General features: G+C 49.5%; 1 non-coding gene across 1 annotated transcript; it reads left to right on the top strand.

Annotated features, from left to right (window-relative positions):
- Window positions 1–18,570: 18,570 nt before the first annotated feature.
- LOC137208078 (U6atac minor spliceosomal RNA) lies at window positions 18,571–18,696 on the top strand. Its single transcript, XR_010935450.1, has one exon. It is a non-coding gene; the product is annotated as a U6atac minor spliceosomal RNA (small nuclear RNA).
- The last annotated feature ends 320 nt before the right edge of the window (window positions 18,697–19,016 follow it).

Raw genomic sequence — 19,016 nt, 5'->3', positions numbered from 1 at the left:
TTACTCTACTGCGTTCTTGAGTCCAGAGACGCCCATTTCTAAGCAGCACACAGGGGGGCTGAAGGTGTTCCTTTTGGAGGCCCCCGCCTGGGTAGGGGTTGTCTTTGTGGCCCTTCTACCTCATCTAGCTTGAAGGAGGGCAAAGAGCCTGGGTGCCTTCCTGTAAACTCAGGGAGGAAAGGGGCTTCTGATGAAGGTGTCTCGGGATCGTGCTGAAGGAGCTGGTGGAAGCAATTGGATGCTGAAAGTGAAGGAGACCATGGCCCGTGGCCCTGGGAGACCCAGGGGCCGTCAAGGTCAAAGAGCTGGGAACTCTGGGCACCCCTGTTAAAACTTCTTGCTTTTCACCTGAGTGAGCCCAGGGTTCTGCTCAGTGATTCTGTCTTTGAAGTGGAGAGGGTTCAGTGCCCAGTAGCAACCTCATTTCTAACACATCATTACATTTGCCCAGTGCCCTTGAGCACCAGGTACAAATTTTACAGGGACTGTACACACACACAAACACACACTCAAGTGGGCTGAGTACCGTTTTAAACAGTGACCACAGTCCGGTAGATCAGCGCCGAGTCTGGTAGATCAAACCTGGGGTCAGTGAGCCTTTGGCCAGAGCACTAAGGCTCGGTACTGCCTCAATATACTGCTGCTGTTGCCATATACCTAAGTGATCCCCCTCCTGAAATGTAGAGAAGAGCTGGTGACATTTCATCGACTGGGGAAACTGAAATTCACCTGTAAGAATGGACGTCATTCCATCAGGACCACCTCTCACCGCCGGCAGCCACCATTTACCCAGTACGTAGATCAGCATTTTCTTGATTAGCATGTGAATGGCTCTGTGCCAGTCTGGAAAGACTCTTGGTGGCAGGAACTGGTCTGTCTCATTCACCACTATATCCCCACTATCTAGCAAAGAACCTGACACTTGTGCGATGCTCAGAAATCTTTGTGGAAGGAAGGAGTGACGAATAACAATGGGAGGAATGGAATGGGAACTGATGTGATGATGTCCAGTGAGATACGCCATCCTCTGCCATATTTATTTCTGAACTCCTCCTGAGTCCCGTGGGTCCAGGCTTTAAGTGGAAAAATGAATCTTGTTTCCTTTTCCTCCCCTGCCAAAGTCTGGAAGTCAGATTTTTGCAGACTTTCAGGAAACTTGACTTGCTCACTTCAGTAAGATTGAATGCAGCGATTTCTGGGCAGAGGTGGGGTCGGGGAAAGGGCACGCTGGCCCTGGGCAGGCGGGCTATGAGCAGTATAGGATGGTGGGCAAGCCTCAGCGTTGGCCGTGAGCAGAGCCCAAGCTCACCAAGTATCCGTGGGTCCCCAGCACCTTGGTGAATGATGCTGCCGTGGGCTGCTGGTGCCTGAGGGTGCAGCCAGGGTGGGCTGAGTCAGCAGCCTGCCAGCCTTCCTTCCGCAGTGCCAACCCTCCTCCTCTGGAGGAGGGGCAATGAGGGGGAGATGTGGTCCAGGCTGTCCTGTTGTCTTCTCTGGTTCATCCCAGCCATCCAGGATGAGAAGGGGGAGGAGTTGGGGGGAGCATTGGCACGGGAACAGCATGCAGTGTTTAGATGTTGGGACTCCAAGGAAGTTCTATCGTATGATCTATCAAAAACTATCCCCATGGACATTGCTCTTGCTTCCAGTTGCTTCAGCCTGCCTCTTCTCCACACTGGCTACAAGAGTACTGTGTCCCTCTGCAAGCCAAGGAAGCTCTGTTTATTTTTTTGAAGTTCTTTGCTCTACCGTGAGCCACAAACAGAAACTCTCCCCACGGAAGCCTGGGAGCCTGACACAAAGAGTTAACCTCCCTCCAGTGGCATCCTATTAGACCCTTGAAACCTGTGTCAGCGCTCTCTCTCCCCGCTCCCCCTGTGTTTAGCCTCAGGACTGCCAGTCGCTTGCTCCTTGCACACAAAGGCTTCTCTGTTTCTGGCCAGGCTAGAGTCACATGCTTTCACTCTTAACCCCAGAGCTTTAAAACTAAACACCCACCCTCTTTGGCCCCGGATGACCCTGTTTACGTCTGCTGAGCCAATTCCAAACAGCAACAGTAGTGAAACTTCTGTCCAGAGAGACTTCTCCACTAATGGTGTAAGAGAACAAATCTTCACTTTGTATAACGTGAGGACTTTAAGAAGTTTTGGGAAATGACTTAGAGGGAAACAAAAAAAACACCCCAAAACACAAACAAGCCGGCAGCCTGCCCCAACTTCTCTATTTTCTAAAGTGTCTCTTACCAGAGACCCCAGGGGCTCGGGATAAAGCTTGCAAGAAACAGAAAATGGTGAGCAGAGTTTTAACAGCTGAGAGAAAGGACATTCTGGATTTTCTTATTGTGATCCTACTTTTTTAAACTCTTAAGGAAAGGGATATTATCTTTCTTTTTTAATTTATAATTTTTTAATGAAAGTTCTCTTTGCTCCATGTCACTGATGATAGGAAAGAAAGATTCCCTTCCTTGGTTGAGGGGAGTGACCTGTGAAGTTTTAGAGGCTTCTGGAGAGGAGGTCTGGACTGATCCATTTCAAAGTTCTGGGTCAGAAGGACTTGCATTTCTGCTTTTCCCTAAAGATTTCTTTTCGTTCAGTCTTTGTGTTAGCCCATGTTAGCTGTGAAGGAAGTCAAGTTTCCTTTGATTGTTCTTACCCTGATCAAAGTGGTAGAAGTTGAAGGGAAAATACCAGAGCCTGAAATTGCTGGTAACACTGGAGGCCCCAGATTAGGTATTTGTAAACAGTATAGATAACAGAAATGATCAAGTGTCTGTTGGTCTCATGTCCATCCCCAAAGAAAGTAATGGAGGTGGAGCCAAGGAAACCAAGTTCTATGTCCTAGGGGTCAGTGAAATTCCATAGACTGGGAGTGGCGGATAAGTTGCATCTCTAGTGATGATACTGAGAAAGTGGCAGCCACCTGTGTTGGGAAGGATTCTGATGCTACATCTGGACGTAGCAGAAAAGAGTGCTACGAGCAATCAGCACTGTCTACTGGGCATGGGCGGAGGAAACGACAGTACATGTTTGCTGTCCCTGTCTTAGTGCAGTCTCAGAAAGTTAGATTATTGTATGTACGTAAAGATGAATAGAAAACAGGCAGTCCCAGAGAGGAAATGGCAGACAGCATGGGAGAAGACATAGTAATTATGGCAAAGACAGTGGTGCTCACTAAAAACTGTATTTAGTCCTGCGTATTAGGGGGGCCATGTGACAATTTCTGAGCAGTGAAATAGAGCAGAAATGCTGTGTCACCTCCAGGCTGGGGTAGAAAATATGCGTGAGCCATTTTTTATCCTCTTCCCTTGTTCTAGTGATTGAGGAGGACTCTTGTTCCAGGTAGTACAGCTGCAGCATGGCGTAACCTCAGGTAGTGCAGCTACAGCATGGTGTAACCTTGGTCACCCTGGATCCCTGAGGGCTATGTGGAGCAGAGCCCCTGGCCAACCTGGAATGAACGCATAGCATAAGAAAGAAAGAAGCCTTTTTGTGTCCACTGTGTTCAGAGTTACTTTATTACTGCAGCATACCCTAGCCTATCCTGACTAACATAGTTACCAAGGGGGAAAGATTTTTCTTTTCTTTTTTTCACTTTCTGCCCATATTTGAGATCCCTATTTCAAAAAAATGAAATGATAGAGCTTTGAAAATCAACTCTGGTGTATATGAGTGTTGCCAGTCTGGAAGATTCTGTTTGAAGTAGGGATTGCAATTCTGCAAAATGTTGAAACTGTAAGTGAAAGTAATTTGAAAACAATATACAAATATAGTATATTTCAGACATAACTTCCAGTACTTACTCTAGAAATACTACCATCACTGCCTGGGGCCAGAGAGGATGGTGAGAAGTATCACTTATGAGCAAGAGAAGAAAAGTCTTCAGATTCATGAAAACACTAATGTTGGGATACTTGGGCTGGAGAAATCTAGATATAAAAGGTAAAAGAGACCTTGGTAATTTAATCATATGTCAAAGGCTTTCTTAGGAAAAAATGCTGAGTACCCCTGACTGCAATTAACAAAGTATTTCCGTAGCAGGATCTGTTCACCAACCTCTCTCAAAATGCTTGCACAGAGGGTTCAGTTTACGCACTTGTTAACCACCAGCCTTGTTGATCCGTTTTCTCATTTTCTTCTCAACTGCTGTTCTTCCTTATTCCTATCACAACTATTAGTACTCGTACTACATTGCAATTGCCCAATCTGTCTTTTCTCCTCTGCTGCCCACTTCCCATTCCCATAATTTCAGAGCTCGGTGCAGTGTTCACTGAGATTATAACCATTTGAGGTTTTGCTCATTCTTCTTAGGCTCTCTAAATCTTTGCATCTCTGATGATTTCTATAAGTGCAACATCTGGGTCAGACATATCAGGAATGCTAACTGCTCTATTATATAGCACACAACCCCCCCGCCCCCCGGCCCTGGCCAAATCTCAAAGGCTTAACACAAAAAAGTTTATTTCTCACTCACACAGCTGCCTAATGTGGGTGTTTGATGGGTGATCCAGGGATCCAGGCTCCTTCTAGCTTGTCACTCAGCCAACTTCAGCATGTACCTTCAAAAGCCACTACAGATGGGGAAAGAGAGGGTGAAGAAGGCACATCTGCTTCTTAACATCAACTTGGAAATGACACACACCGGCTCCATTCATTTCCCATTAGTGAGCACGAGTCACCCAGTACCTCGCTTATGCAAGGGGAACTCGGGGATAGAGTCCCCGGCTGGGTGGGCACTTCCCAGCATCACCTGCGTGCTATGGAAGGGCACATAATTTGTGCACAGCTAACCATTTCTGGCCACAAAGGGTATTCCACGTCCATTTGCATTAACTCTGTGAGGAAAGTCCCCAGCACTACTGGGTCACACGATTGACTAAGGTGGCTAAAATTTCACCCCGTACTCCATTCCCCTCCTCACCAGGCTCAAAGTGAATCACTTTGATTCTGATGGTGTGATTTTCCTTCCCTGTGTACCTCTTTCCCCTTCCGCTTTTACTCAGCAGCCTGACAGTCTTGCTTAGAGGAAATTTCCACCCTCACTCCTCTTCCCTTTTGGGGGGCGAGAAGTAACTTTTGCTGAGTGCCCTCATGTGCTCCTCTGTCCTTCTCCTGCCCCACGGTGCCTCCCCTCTTTCTCCAGAGCCCCAGTAGCTATTCCTCCGCCATTGGAATCTTCTCCACAAGGCTTATTCTTTGGAGCCTCTCTGGAAACCAGTTCCCTTGACCCTTTCGGGATTTAGATTTTCAGAATGCTTCCGCTGATGCTGGGCCTACTGTGCACCTTGTCTCCCGGCCTGCTCACAGGCCTACTTACATATTCCTGTCCCCAGCTTCGGGGACAGTGCACAGGTTGCATCTAGCTGGCTTCAGTGCTGATCTGGAAGGGTAGACTCGGAGCCCTGGGCTTGTTCTTGGGCCTGGCAGGCTCTCCTGCAGTGAGTGGTGATGGCTGGCATGGGAACGGCAAGCAGGCGTTTCTACCCCCAGGTCCTGTTGACCCATCTTAATAGTTAGAGGAGGAAAGAGGGAGAGAAGTGATGGAGGCGTGACATTAATTGTGCATGCACACTTCCCTGAGCACTATACTAGGTCTTCTGGAGGAGTTAGATTGGTTCAGTGCTGAGCGACACGTATGCCTCCGGAGAACCGGCAAACTCCCAGTGTGCCTGCCACACATTCTGGGCTCAGAGGCCCCTTCCAAGACCCCTGGGATCCAAGGTACTTCCTAGTGAATAGCTTCCCTGGAAAGCTTCACCAGCAGGAAGGCAGCAGGTCGGGCAAACCCCCGTTGGTCACTGGCCCCTAGGAAGTATGTCCAGAAGCAAGTTATGAACAATTATCACCTTCTTTCAGAACTGGTGATGCAGGTGCTCTTATGAGAGGTGCTAATGTTCTTCTAGCCCCAGGAGCTCACTTTCCCTCCTTCTTCCTCTCCAACCCTCCGAGTGTCTAACTCCACAGGAGAGTGTTGGCAAAGAGACCCCCAAGCCAGGGTGTTGGCTGACCTCTGACCTGCCCTGTGCTTCGGATTCTCCCCTCCCCCCCCCATACCTGAACCTTTTTGGGGGAGGGAGGGAGCGGGAAAGACACCAGTTTCCTCGAGAGAGGTGGGGCAGGGGAGACGCCGAGAGAAAGCTGCTCCGTCTGGAAAGGAAGCCAGAAAGGAAGACAGAGTCTCTTTGAACTTCTCCCCCCAAGCTGACAGGAAAACTGCAAAAACACCATCAGACTGCATCAGGATGCGAAGGCAGCAACCAGGAAGGCATGGCTCCTTTGAAGGCTGCCCGCTCTGCGTGAGGCATGCTTCTGGAGGGGAACCCCAGCTGGTGTGGTGAGCAAGCCTGGCTGCTCAAACTGACCCCAGGCTGGAAACAGGCTCTCAGTGCCGTCGGGTTCCTGGCATCACCAGAGCCAGAGGAAAGGGGGGATGTAAGACATAGATGCCGATAAGCTGTCTGGGGACAGCGGAGGATCCAGGGAGGAATGCAGGGGCCGGCATAGAAGGAGAGTTAAGCGAGGGTAAGGCCATCCGGGGTCCTGGGGAGATGCTGTGCTGATGAGGCCCAGCAGTGAGGGACCTGGATGCGGAAGGTCAGCGTCGGCCTCAGGCAGGGGGACTGGTGGGTTGTGAGAAGAACCGGCTACGTAATTTGTGGGACCCAGTGCAAAATGAAAATGCGGGCCCCTTGTTAAAACATGATGAAAAAATTTAAGATGGTGACAACAGACTATTAAACCAAGTGCAGGGCCCTTCTAAACATGTCTCGGGCCCTGTGTGACTGTCTGGGTCACACACCCATGAAGCCAAGCCAGCCCTGGGTGTGAGGTTGTCGAGAGGGAAAGGTCTGCCATCTCCTGTGTAAACAGACGCCAAAAGGATGAGTCCAGGCTGTAGAGGTGAAGGGCAGGGTGAAAAAAATCAAACTTCCTGAGGAGTCTTTTGGTTTTAAAAAATGTTAGGGAAAAGTAAATGCTCTCCGTTAACAACACATTTTTAACTTTTTAACAGGCCTTCTCATTTCTAAAACCATATAACAAAGGTGACAATTTTATGAGCCAAGTTATGTATAGCACATTTTATGTTCCTAAACGACCTAAGTGATTTTTGTAGGTCCTCAAAGGACACTAAAAAAGTAAGTGTAGTGAGGGAAAAAAAGAATTGTATGTGTTTCTATTTCTCCATCAAATGTCCATATTTCTTTTATAGAAAAGTCATCTCTCCCACCATTCCTCTCTTCCTCCCTTGGTCCAAAATGTCTGGACGTTTCTCATCCCGAGTCCAGACTAGTTTGTTTCTTTTTTTTTTTTTTTGAATTTTTATTTTATTTTAGTTTTTGGCTGCGCTGGGTCTTCGTTGCTGCGCGAGGGCTTTCTCTAGTTGCCGTGAGCGGGGGCTACTCTTCATTGAGGTGCACGGGCTTCTCATTGCGGTGGCTTCTCTTGTTGCAGAGCATGGGCTCTAGGGCACGAAGCCTTCAGTAGTTGGCGGTGCGTGGGCTTAAGTTGCTCCGCGGCATGTGGGATCTTCCCGGACCAGGGCTCGAACGCGTGTCCCCTGCTCTGGCAGGCGGATTCTTAACCACTGTGCCACGAGGGAAGTCCCAGACCAGTTTGTTTCTTACTTGTCAGTGCATCTGTCTTTCACAGTTCAGAGGCTGCACGTCCCCAGTGTTATGAGAGCTGGCGTCCTTAGGTGGATCACACATCCTCCTCCCATCCCCCCATCCCCCCACCCCATCCCAACCCACCCACTCTCAGCTAGTCAGTCATTACACTGTCAGACTCCGTCTGAGAACAGCTCACGGAAAAGTAGCGGATCTGGTCCCAGAGCTTGAGGAGGGAAACGAGGGAAACTGAGGGTTAGAGGGAGAACTAGAGGTGGCATGAGAGCTCGCTGCTCTTCCTCTGCTCTTGGAGGTCTGTTTCAAATGCCTCTCTCACTCCCCATTTCAACCTCCCTCTCTGGGTAACGGGTGGGGCAGGATTATCATTGCCTCCTGGGCTGGGATGCACCTGTGCACCTGCAGCTCTGAGGATGTGGGGCCATGAGGCCGTTGCAGGACCTGACCTCCTTGCTCTCCACCTGGGGCCTCAGGAAGCAGGGACTGTCACTCTGGGCACATAGCCAGGTGTTTTCTCTCTCTGGGCTTTTTTTCTGGAACCCTCAGGGGAGAGATGGACTAACCATCCCCTAAAATTTGGGGATTCTGTCCAGTGGAATGATCTCCTCCCTGATATCAGGCCAAATCAGCAAGTGAGACCAACAGATCGCCTCGGAATAGGCTCAGGAGCCAACCTGAGATGGAGACACGTACAGGGATGAAGGGTTATACTATACTTCACTGCCCCGGGGGAGAGCATCCAAAGGGAGTCTGGGAGCTAGAAGTCAACTTAAAAAAGCAAAGAATTTCCCTTCCCCCCAGCTAAGCGGGGATTGTAAACTGCAGCGCGAACAGCTTCGTAGCAACAAAGCTTGAGACAGAGCCCTCAGGTTGGCTCCCCTGCCACCCCTCCCAACCCACTTCAGGGTGGGGTTTCTGACGTGGAGCAGAGCCAAGTGGCCCCGCAGGGTTTTCGAGGGACAGGAAAAGAAAGCCTCCATCTGGAGAGCAGAAGCAGGGGCTGCTTCACCTGCTCTTCCCGCTGACAGACACCAGCCAAGCTGAGCAGCCTCCTTTAGTCCTCATCCTCGCTGCTGTCCCACCCCCTAGCCCTCACTCCACCTCCACCCCCCACCCACGGTCTCTGGGGCCACAGAGCAGCCTCCGAGGCAGCCTGGGGCTGGAAGAAGAGGCTCTATCAGGGACAGTCCCGTGGGCAGGACCAAAGGTCAGGGCCGAGGGTCTGGAGGCTCAACGGGCGGCCCTTCCCCACTGGCAGTGACGCAGCTTGCTGGAGCCCGGCCAGCTGGTGGCAGCGGCCCCCCGGGGCCCGCCTCATGCCCTCGTGGCCAGGGTGACTGAATCTGCCAGCTGTGGGGCCCGCCCGTGCCAAGTCTGCCTTGGCTCCGTCTAGTCGTAATCGATGCTGGCGCCGGGCCAGGCCCCCTGCCAGCTCCGGTCACACTCGGCTAACGCCAGAGGCCCAGCCCATTAACTCCTCGCCAAGGCCCATTGTCTGGGTCCCTGCCCGGTGGTTTATTTACTCCGGGGCTGGACAGCGGGGGCTGGGAGGAGGTGACCTGGACGGCAGGCAGGGCGGAGGGGGAGGGAGGGGCGGAGGGCTGGCTGAGCCCAGTGGGCCGGGTGGACAGGATGGCGGCATCTAGAGCCCCAGGGCAGGGCATGCTGGGGAGGGGTTTTTGTTTGTTTTCTAAGTTTTTTTTGGTTTGGGGGGGCCACAGCAAAGATTCCCTGTAAAGGCAGAGCAGGACAGATGCACTTCCAGAGGCCGACCGGGACCTTAGGGGTGGGAGCAGGCGCTGTAGACACTGGACCCTTAACTCGCAGACACTGGCTTTCAAGTCCTCTAAAGGAATTGTTTACATTACATACCCTCTTGTATTTTTTTTTTTTTTTCTGCTGTACGCGGGCCTCTCACTGTTGTGGCCTCTCCCGTTGCGGAGTGCAGGCTCAGCGGCCATGGCTGACGGGCCCAGCCGCTCCGCAGCATGTGGGATCTTCCCGGAGCGGGGCACGAACCCGTGTCCCCTGCATCGGCAGGCGGACCCTCAACCACTGCGCCACCAGGGAAGCCCCCTCCTGTATTTTTTAAGTTGGCATTTAAACTTTTTCATTGCGAGTTTAAATAGTTCCAAAGGATATCCTTTCTAGCATTTTATGAGCATTGATTTTTTTTCACTTTCCATGTGCCTTCATTTGATTTTATATTAGAGCCATGAAAATTCAAAGAAAAATGGATATTGACACTTCAAAACAAAAAATTTAAAATCTCTTTTAAATGTCCAGTGGAATCTAAGTATCATAGCAATTTGATATCCTCCATTATCCATTTAAAAAATAGGGAAACATTCTAATTTTTCAACAGCTGGAAGTTTACATTGTTTCTTTGCCTCCATGAGCTTGTATTTCCATTCTACTCCTGTTATAGATTTTATCCTAATATAATGTATTTTTTATGATTGAAAATCTTCTATTGAGTAATACATCAATAAAAAATTTTAAGTTAAAACTTCCTTAGCTAACAATTTTTGTTATGGTTTTAGTTGTCACAATGATTAATACTTGATTGATCAGAGCCATGTAAATAATTATAAAGTTTGATAAACAACTTAAACGTAAATAGTAAATTTTATCGGAAATATATCTTTTCATCAGGTGGCAGGGGCATTTTCTTCCCAATTAGTGCATCTATATATGAACGACTTTGACTTACTGCTAGACTGAAGGTTCAGCATCTATTTCATTCCCACGTTTTATTTTTATAGATTTAAACATTGAGAAACATTGTTCACATAAGTAAGTAAATATATGGAAACCAATGAGTTTTGACATAGGAATGTCATTCAATTCTTTGAACTTCTTCCAAGTTATATGTCTAATATCATTATTATCATATTGTTTTTAATGATCTGCTGACAGTTTGATTAGCATCTCCTTCAATTTTGTTGGCAGCAAAGAATTGTAAACCACCTGACTTACAAAAAGACTTGTTACCCCATCCTGAGAGTTCTCATACCTACTCCACAATGCAGTGCCCACGGTGTGGGTCAAAATGGGTGAGCGGTGTAGCTGTCTCTCTCTTTTTTGTTTTTGTGCGGTACGCGGGCCTCTCACTGTTGTGGCCTCTCCCGTTGCGGAGCACAGGCTCTGGATGCGCAGGCTCAGTGGCCATGGCTCACGGGCCCAGCCACTCTGTGGCATGTGGGATCTTCCCGGACCGGGGCACGAACCCGTGTCCCCTGCATCGGCTGGTGGACTCTCAACCACTGTGCCACCAGGGAAGCACTAAAGCCCTCTTTATGAGAAAGGGGATGGCTTGTCTTAGGTGCATTTTTAGGAAGATTGCTTTTAGGAAAGAGAGCATAGAAAACTGAGGATCAGAAAATGGATTCTCTTACACTTGATTCACAACTCCTTTTGAGCACTCCTGGGGTACGATGCCCCAACTTCATGACTAAGACTGAAAATTTACTTGGGGGTCAGAATGTAAATTTTGACTCTTCTGCTAGGAGTGAGCTCAAAAATAGATATAATTTAAACACACAGATGCTTGTGGCCAATGCTCCAGTTCATGTTACCGAGTCCAAGCTCCTACTGCCTGCCTCACAACAGGCCAATCAATGGAGAGACGAGGTGTTGGGGTAAGGAATAGGAACTTTATTTGGAAAGCCAGTAGACTGAGAAGATGGTAGACTAATGTCCTAAAGAACCATCTTCCCTGAGTTAGAATTCAGGCTTCTTTTATACTAAAAGGGGAGGAGGTAAAGTGAGGATTCCCCAGATTCTGTAGGGGATGTGTTAATTTCTTCCTTCCTGCAGCCATTCACAGGTGGGTCTGGTTGGGATGTTTCCTGTGAGCTAAACAAAGGTATTTTAGCTTAACACTCATTACCCGGGAGGCAGGGTTCCCAGAGATGTGCCAGTAGGTATAATTTAAGCTTATAGGCAACATCCCTGTAGTGATTAACTAGTAGTAGAATACAAAGGTTCTTCCCTATTACATTCACAGCCCTCAGACTGCCCTTAGCAGAGCTAATCTCCCTTTAGTCCAGCCTTCCTCGGGATCCCACCTGCAACCTGCTATTTATTAATACTACTTATTGAGGGTCCCCTGAACTGAGGGAAGAAAGTAGCTGGAGGCTGAGAGAGACCCTGTTCATCAATGAGAAACATCAGTCTATATCAGGGACCTAGAGAAGCGGTTTCCAGCCAATCGGCAAAAAATTGAGGGGCAGTATCCCCAGATTTTCATATATTTATAAATTATATACATGTACTGCTGTCAATCCCTACATTATGTGGGTTAAATTTTATTTTAAAATTAAAAACAAAGTTTATTTATTCCCTACCCCCAGTGGATTGTCGACTTCTTTGTAACCCAGCGCTCTAGAGCTTTTGCTCCAGGCTATCCTCAAAGCCCCAGGGAATGTGTGGGGCTGGGGTAGGAGGTGGCACTGGAATCTTTGCTCTGGCTTCTCAAAGGCATGACGCTTTTCAGTGCTTCAACCAATGTTTACTAAGAGTACGTGCCAGGTGCTGTGCTGGGGTCTGAGAACGCAAAGTGACACGCTCTTTTGTTGTACAACAGTGTGAGTATAATTAACACTACTGCACTGTACACTTAAAAATGGTTAACATGGAAAATTTTATGTTATGTGGTTTTTTTCCATACACAAAAAAGACAGTATCTAAAGAGATTATAGAGTAGTGAGGGAAACAGAGAATTTGCTCATTTGTTTATCTGGCAACTTTTCATTAAGGAGGTGCCAATCATGTTCCAGGCCCTGGGTAGGTGCTGGGGAGAAGCCTGTAAGTAAAACCAGGCACAGTTAGTCTCTTATGGAGCTGACGGTCCATGGCCAGGAAGGAATGTACACCTGCACTGCCCGATACAGTAACTACTAGCCACGCATGGCTGTTTAAATTAATTAAAATTAAATAAAATGTAAAATGCAGACTCCAGTATCACTAGCCACATTTCAAGTGCTTGATAGCCAACAGGTGGCTGGGGCCACCGTACTGGAAGCAGAGAGAGAGAACTTTCCCATCACTGCGGACAGCTTGAAAGCACTGAGTGTGGTCACCGCAATGAATGGGAGAAGCCAGATCATCAAGTAGTGTCCTCGTCAGCCTATCCAGTGCCTCGGGGGCAATTTGTAAAAGATTTTCTGTCTAGGCAGGTGTAGCTCCGTGCCACGGATAAGGCCTGTGGAGCAGAATGTGGTTCTGGGCCTAAGAGAAGTCCAAGTCTCAAGAACAAGAAATGTAAACCACCACGTGGTAACCAGGTTCCCACTCGGGAACTCTGAGTTATGGCCTAACCTCATCGCACATTATACTCTCCCGTCAGTGGACCACGTGGCCTCGCTCATGCTGTTTTGTCAGCCTAGGTCCTCTCCCCTCATCTCTGCACCAACTCAATTCCCTTCAAGGCCCAGGTGAAACACCACCTCCTTTCTCCCCACAGCCTTTCCTGAGCCTTGTATGAGGCTAATTAGCATTTACTGAGCACATATTGTATGTGTTATAGGTGGGCATGGACGGTAGAGTCTGGTACTGTGGCCACAAGATGAAGCCACAGACTTTCAGTGTGAGTGGTTTAAGGTCCCAGAACCACGTGGCCAGCCGTGGTATCTTCACCGTCATCGGTGCACATTCATCAGGCAACGGATGCTGTAGGACCCTGCACATCACCCTGTATGGTCAGGCCGCTCAAGATGGCTGTTCCCTTGCTCTCTGTACATCCCCTGGCTGACCAGTCCCTGTTTCACCCACGTGACTACACAATCCTCTTAATTGTAGGGTTTCATTAGTCCCTGGTAACTTTTGGGCCCACCTGATGTGAATTCCCCCCCTTAAATGGTAACCTCTTCTCCTCTAGTAGCGAAGCCTACTGCCATGTCCTGCCCGCTATCTGCTGCACACGATGGGGGGTGTCTCACTCCAGGAAGCTTTGTGTAAGATCCCCCCTATCCAATAATCCACTGATGTCTCTGTCACTGTCTCCGGACTCTTTCTTCGGTCTCAAAGCTGGGCAACTAGCAACTACAAGGCTTACAGGCCTGTGGGGTGCAGCCCAATAATCCCCCACTCCGCTCCTAACTTGCAACTTCTGGAGAGCAGTAGTGGCCTGACACATCTTGTATCCACCTCCTGCCTCATCTTGTGTCCACCTCCTGCCTCAGGTTACACATAAAAGACACCAGAAAAGCACTCGCTGAAGGAGTCTGCCCTTCCATGCCTCAATTATCCAATCTGAAAAATGGTGAGGTTAACCCTTACCAGCTGACAATGATTTCAGAGTCTCCAGAGAGACTCTAAAGAAGCTGGGAATGTAAATAGCCACTTACCAGCCAGAGTTCTCAGAGCAGATGGAGACGTGGGCTGGTCTGACTCTTCCCATGCATCAGAAAATCTTCCTCTTCCAGGTGAGTGTCTGAGTTCTGGAGTGATGGAGCTGTATCTCAGCGAAACACTTCCTGCCAACGTCTGGCTAGCGGCCTCCTCAACCCTGCAGAAGCTGCCTGGGGGAGACCGCAGCTTCTTTGTTTTCACAGCTGAGGCCTTGGGCAGGGCAGCCTGAAGACCCCCACCCTGTGCTGATGCTGGGGGGGTGCTGTGTGGCCCTGTGAGAAGAGGATGGGTTCTGGAGTCGGGCCTGGGTTCAAATGCTGGTTCTGCTACCGGAGAGCCCAGTGGCCCTGGGCAAATCACTCAGCCCCTCTGAGCTCATTTCCATCTTTGTAAAGTGGACCATGATATCTGCTTCACAGGTTGCCGAGGAAACTAAACCCTGTGGTTTAGAGGTTAAGATCTTCACTCTGTCGCTTACTGGCTGCGGGTCTTCAGGTGAGTTACTTAGATGTTCTGAGTCTCTGTCCCCTCATCCCTAAAGGGGGGAATCGTAGTGGAGGCCAGCTTTGAGGATCCTCGTGACGAGTACTTGATGCCTGGCGCATGGTGAGCGCTTCGTGAATGTGGGCATTCATTGCTTGACCTTTCCCACAAGTGAGGTCAGCAAGGTGGTTATTACTGTCCCTGCCCAGCGGGTCAGGCAGGATCCCGCTTGCTGTTGGGGGACCCTGGATGAGAATATACCTCCCCCACATCCTAGTCCAGGGCTTCAGATCAAGCCCCCAGCCAAAACCTCGTTCTGGTCATTTCCCTGGGCCAAACGCCAGGCTCCCAGAGTTGCTGGATAGTAAAGAGCCCAGCCCTGAGCCAGGGCTGCTGGCTTCGCTCCCTTCCAGAGAGCCTGGGGAGCCTCTGCCTCCCAGCTCTCCTAACAGCAGGAGTGTGGTTAACACAAAGCAGGGCCCCAAGGAGAATATAAAGCCTGGGCTAGGTGGTGGGGAGGCTGAGGAGACAGGAGGTCAGGGAAAGGAGAAGGAGAGAGACCAAGAGTTACAGAGCCGGGAGGCACCTCCTCTCCGCTCCACTTTTATAGGTAAGGAAAATGATGCCCATTTTGCCCAAAGTTACATAACTGCTTGTAGGAAAGGTTGGGACAAACTTCTAGCCTCTTGAGTGCCCACCCAGTTTTCCTTCCCGTACCCAATGCTGCCCGCATTTTCCACTCTGAACAGTTGGTGTCGGGCAAGACTTCCCCTCCCCCAACCCCAACATCACTGCCCCAGCGCCGCATACCACCCGAGGGCCCAGGCTGGAGGGGGAGGCACCCATCTTCCCTTGAAAGACCATCAGGATAATCCCATCATGCCTTGCACCCTGGTGTCCTCAGTCACCACCTGAAGTCTGAGAATCATGGTCATCCTCATCCCTTAGATTTTTACTCCTGTAAAGCTCTGTAATTCCTCTAATCTGATCCATCCCCCAAATCCTTTCACTTTGCTCTCTGGAACTCATGGTTTATCATCAGCAAAATCTCCCCCTGTACTCAACCTTCTCTTCGACCATTCCTTCACCTTCCTGCTCTTGATGGAAAGCCCCTCGATCCCCAAAACCTAACTCCCTTGTAGCCGCCTCCTGTGGTCACTATTTCTTCCACATCCCTCATACCAGTGAGTCTGGAGGTGGGGAGTTGTCCTCCTTGCTCCTGATGGCGATTGCTATGGTTTCTCTCCTTTCTCCTCACCCTAAAACTTCATCTCCTTTGAAGGCATCAGAAGAATCTATCTCATCTAGGTGAGTTTCAGGAGGGCTAGATATTGCCATCAGACCAAATCAGCCACCGCCCTTCCGAGCTGTAGAAATTTACCACACTCTAGGCCATTCCACTCAATCCCAGAATATGCTAGTGCCTGGCTCACTATATCCCTCTCCACCACCACTCCTTGATTATTTTTGAGACCTTAACAATCATTCTTTCATTCAACACATTTTTTTTTTTTTTTTTTTCAGTACGCGGGCCTCTCACTGTCGTGGCCTCTCCCGTTGCGGAGCACAGGCTCCGGACGCGCAGGCTCAGCGGCCATGGCTCACGGGCCCAGCCGCTCCGCGGCATGTGGGATCTTCCCGGACCGGGGCACGAACCCGTGTCCCCTGCATCGGCAGGCGGACTCTCAACAACTGTGCCACCAGGGAAGCCCCAACAAATATTTTTGAACGTTTATTATGCGCCAGGTACTATTCTTAGAATCAAGGATATAGAAGTAAACTAGAGAGAAAATGTCCCAGTCCTCAAGGTTCTTACATTCTCAAGGGAGCAAGGGTAATTAACATATAAATAAGTACTGCATAAAATATTAGGCAGAGATGCTATGAAAGGGAAAAAGGCAGGTGAAGGATTAGTGGCAGGGGATGAGGAGCTATCTCAGACACAGTGGGCGGGGAAAGACATCTACACAGATGATGTTGTCTACATCTACCCAACACCTACCACTGGTGGTCTTTGACCTCCTCCCTGCACCAGTCTTCTTCCCACCTCTGCCACCCACTCCCATGGCCATAGCCTGAACTCAAGAATTTTGATCCCCCCAGTCTCTGATCACCACTTCCTGTGTTTTTAGCTCATTTACTCTGTCACCTCCATTGTATTCTTTGTCCCCTCTGGGACTTCCATTCCGCTGAACTCACCCTCTTTCACTGTCCATCTGTCCGTTATTCACCCACTTACCTCTTTCTCCAGCTTGAGTCTGTGTTCTGTAACAATAATCGCCCCTTTGAACAAGCCCTCCACTCTCTTGGCCCTTTGCCTTCGGTTGGGCTCTCCTGACGCCCCTCGACACACCTCGACCCTGCTTAACCCCAACGCCCTACCTCCTCTGCACCTGTGCTGAGTAGCTGAACACCGCAGGGAAAATTCACAGCCACGGTGACTAGTCGCACTCTACTTTTCTGACCACAAACCTCAAGTGGGCACTCAGCTTGACCAGTAATCCTACTGTGTTTCTCTACTAGATTCACTGCCCCACTTTCCAGATGAGCATTTCACATCTCCTCTCTTCTCCAACTCTCAACACCTCCTCTTTCTTCCCCGCTGTTAGCTAACGACCTTGCTCCTTATTTTGCTAAGAAAATAGATGCAGTCATGGGAAAAGTACTTGTCTTCTCACCATCAGCTCTCCCAAGGTGCCTGCACCTGTACCCTTGCCACTGCCTTCCTTTCTGACCTTGGATGGCCTCCTCTCGAATTCCCAGCCAGCCCCTCGACTTGTGCACCAGATTCCAACCCCTTCACTCACTCCAGGACTTTGCCCCAAATCATTCTTCTCCTTCCTGCGCTGTGCAACTGCCCCTCTCCACCAGATCGTTCCCTTCAGAAGCTAAATGTGCTGTCATCTCTCTCATGCTAAAAGCAAACCCTCCCGTGACCCTACGCCCTCTCCAGCTCCTGCCCCTTTCCTCCCACCCCACATCCTTATCCCCATTCCCTCTCAGCCCACTCCAGCCAAGCATCTGTCTCTGCCACTTCGTGGAAACTACACTTGTCTGAGTCACCAATGGCCTCCTTGTTGGTACGTCCAAAGGTCAGTTTCCTGTCATCTTATCCTGCCTCTCAACAGCATTTGCATAGTAGAGAAATTGCTGTCGTTTCCTCCTACCTTGATGGCAGCTCCTTCCCGAGCTCTTTCACTAGCTCCTCCTCTTCTTGGCCTCGAAGTGTTAGCATAGTATGGGGACTTCTTTCCTATTTACAGTCTCTCCCTGCTTAGATCCCATCTTGGCCTATGACTTTCAGTGCCGTCTAGAGGTTGGAATCTTTGAGAAGCAATGGGGAACAGAGTAGAGGATGAAACAGCAGCTCCAGCTCAGGACCCCCTGCCTGGATGTTAATACCTGCTCCACCCTGACAAGCTGTGTGACCTTAATCCTCTGTGCCTCAGTAGATGGTATCTCCCATCTACATGGGGTCTCCCCAGTGCAGGGTCTGAGACAGAGGCTTAAGCGTGAGTAGCTTATTTGGGAACATGACCCAGGGAGCAGGACTGAGGGAGAAGAAGAGTGAAACACAGATAGAGGGCTGCTGACCTAGGTGTGTGAACTAGTTGGCCACCTCTATGGGTGACTGCTGTTCTGTCCTGCAGGACCTTCTGAGAAGCTTTATGAAATGTACTTCAGAACCTTCCAGACAAAAGGGGGATCACTTATACATTGGCTCCTATGGAGTTACCCCGGTGATGTTAACTCCCTGCAGTCCTAGGTGGCTCATGTGTCAATGCCAAGTGGGTCCCATGGTTGTCCCCGACACCAGGGTGTCAGGAGGCTTTAAGAGGCATGCGGAGGGACACTGTTGGCTGCACTTGTGTGACACTGGTTGAGGCCTGTGTAAAACTGGTTACCACAGTGGGGTACCAAACCAGAGGGGAGGCCGAGGGAATCTGAAGTGGTGCACGTGACGTGCCCAGTACAGATGGGGTAATTGTAGAGCTCTCCTCATAGGACTGCTGGCCCTTAGCATGTGGCCATCAGCATGGTGGTGACTCTGATCCTGACATCTCCCCTGCCTAGTGGACACCTCAGAGGCCTGTCATGTCCAAAACAGAGCTGTGGTGCATGAAAGGAGAGAAGGCTAGCACTCCCCTTGACGAGGATGGAAGAGGCCCTCGGGCCTGACAACACGCATATGGTTAAGGCATTGCCATCTGCTTCGTGGCCTCTAATCACTGTTTTTTAGAACTACCATATGACCCAGCAATCCCACTACTGGGCATATACCCATATATATGGAATCTAGAAAAATGGTATAGATGATCTTATTTGCAAAGTGGAAATAGAGATACAGACGTAGAGGACAAGCGTATGGATATCAAGGGGAAAAGGGTGGTGGTGGGATGAATTGGGAGATTGGGATTGACATATATACACTATGGATACTGTGTATAAAATAGATAACTAATGAGAACCTACTGTGTAGCACAGGGAACTCTACTCAATGCTCTGGCGTGACCTAAACAGGAAGGAAATCCAAAAAAGAGGGAATATACGCATACGT

The sequence above is a fragment of the Pseudorca crassidens genome, chromosome 1 (genome assembly GCF_039906515.1).
Source record: "Pseudorca crassidens isolate mPseCra1 chromosome 1, mPseCra1.hap1, whole genome shotgun sequence".
Classification (NCBI taxonomy): domain Eukaryota; kingdom Metazoa; phylum Chordata; class Mammalia; order Artiodactyla; family Delphinidae; genus Pseudorca; species Pseudorca crassidens.
The sequence above is the reverse complement of the archived record's forward strand: the minus strand, read 5'-3'. Positions and strand labels throughout refer to the sequence as shown.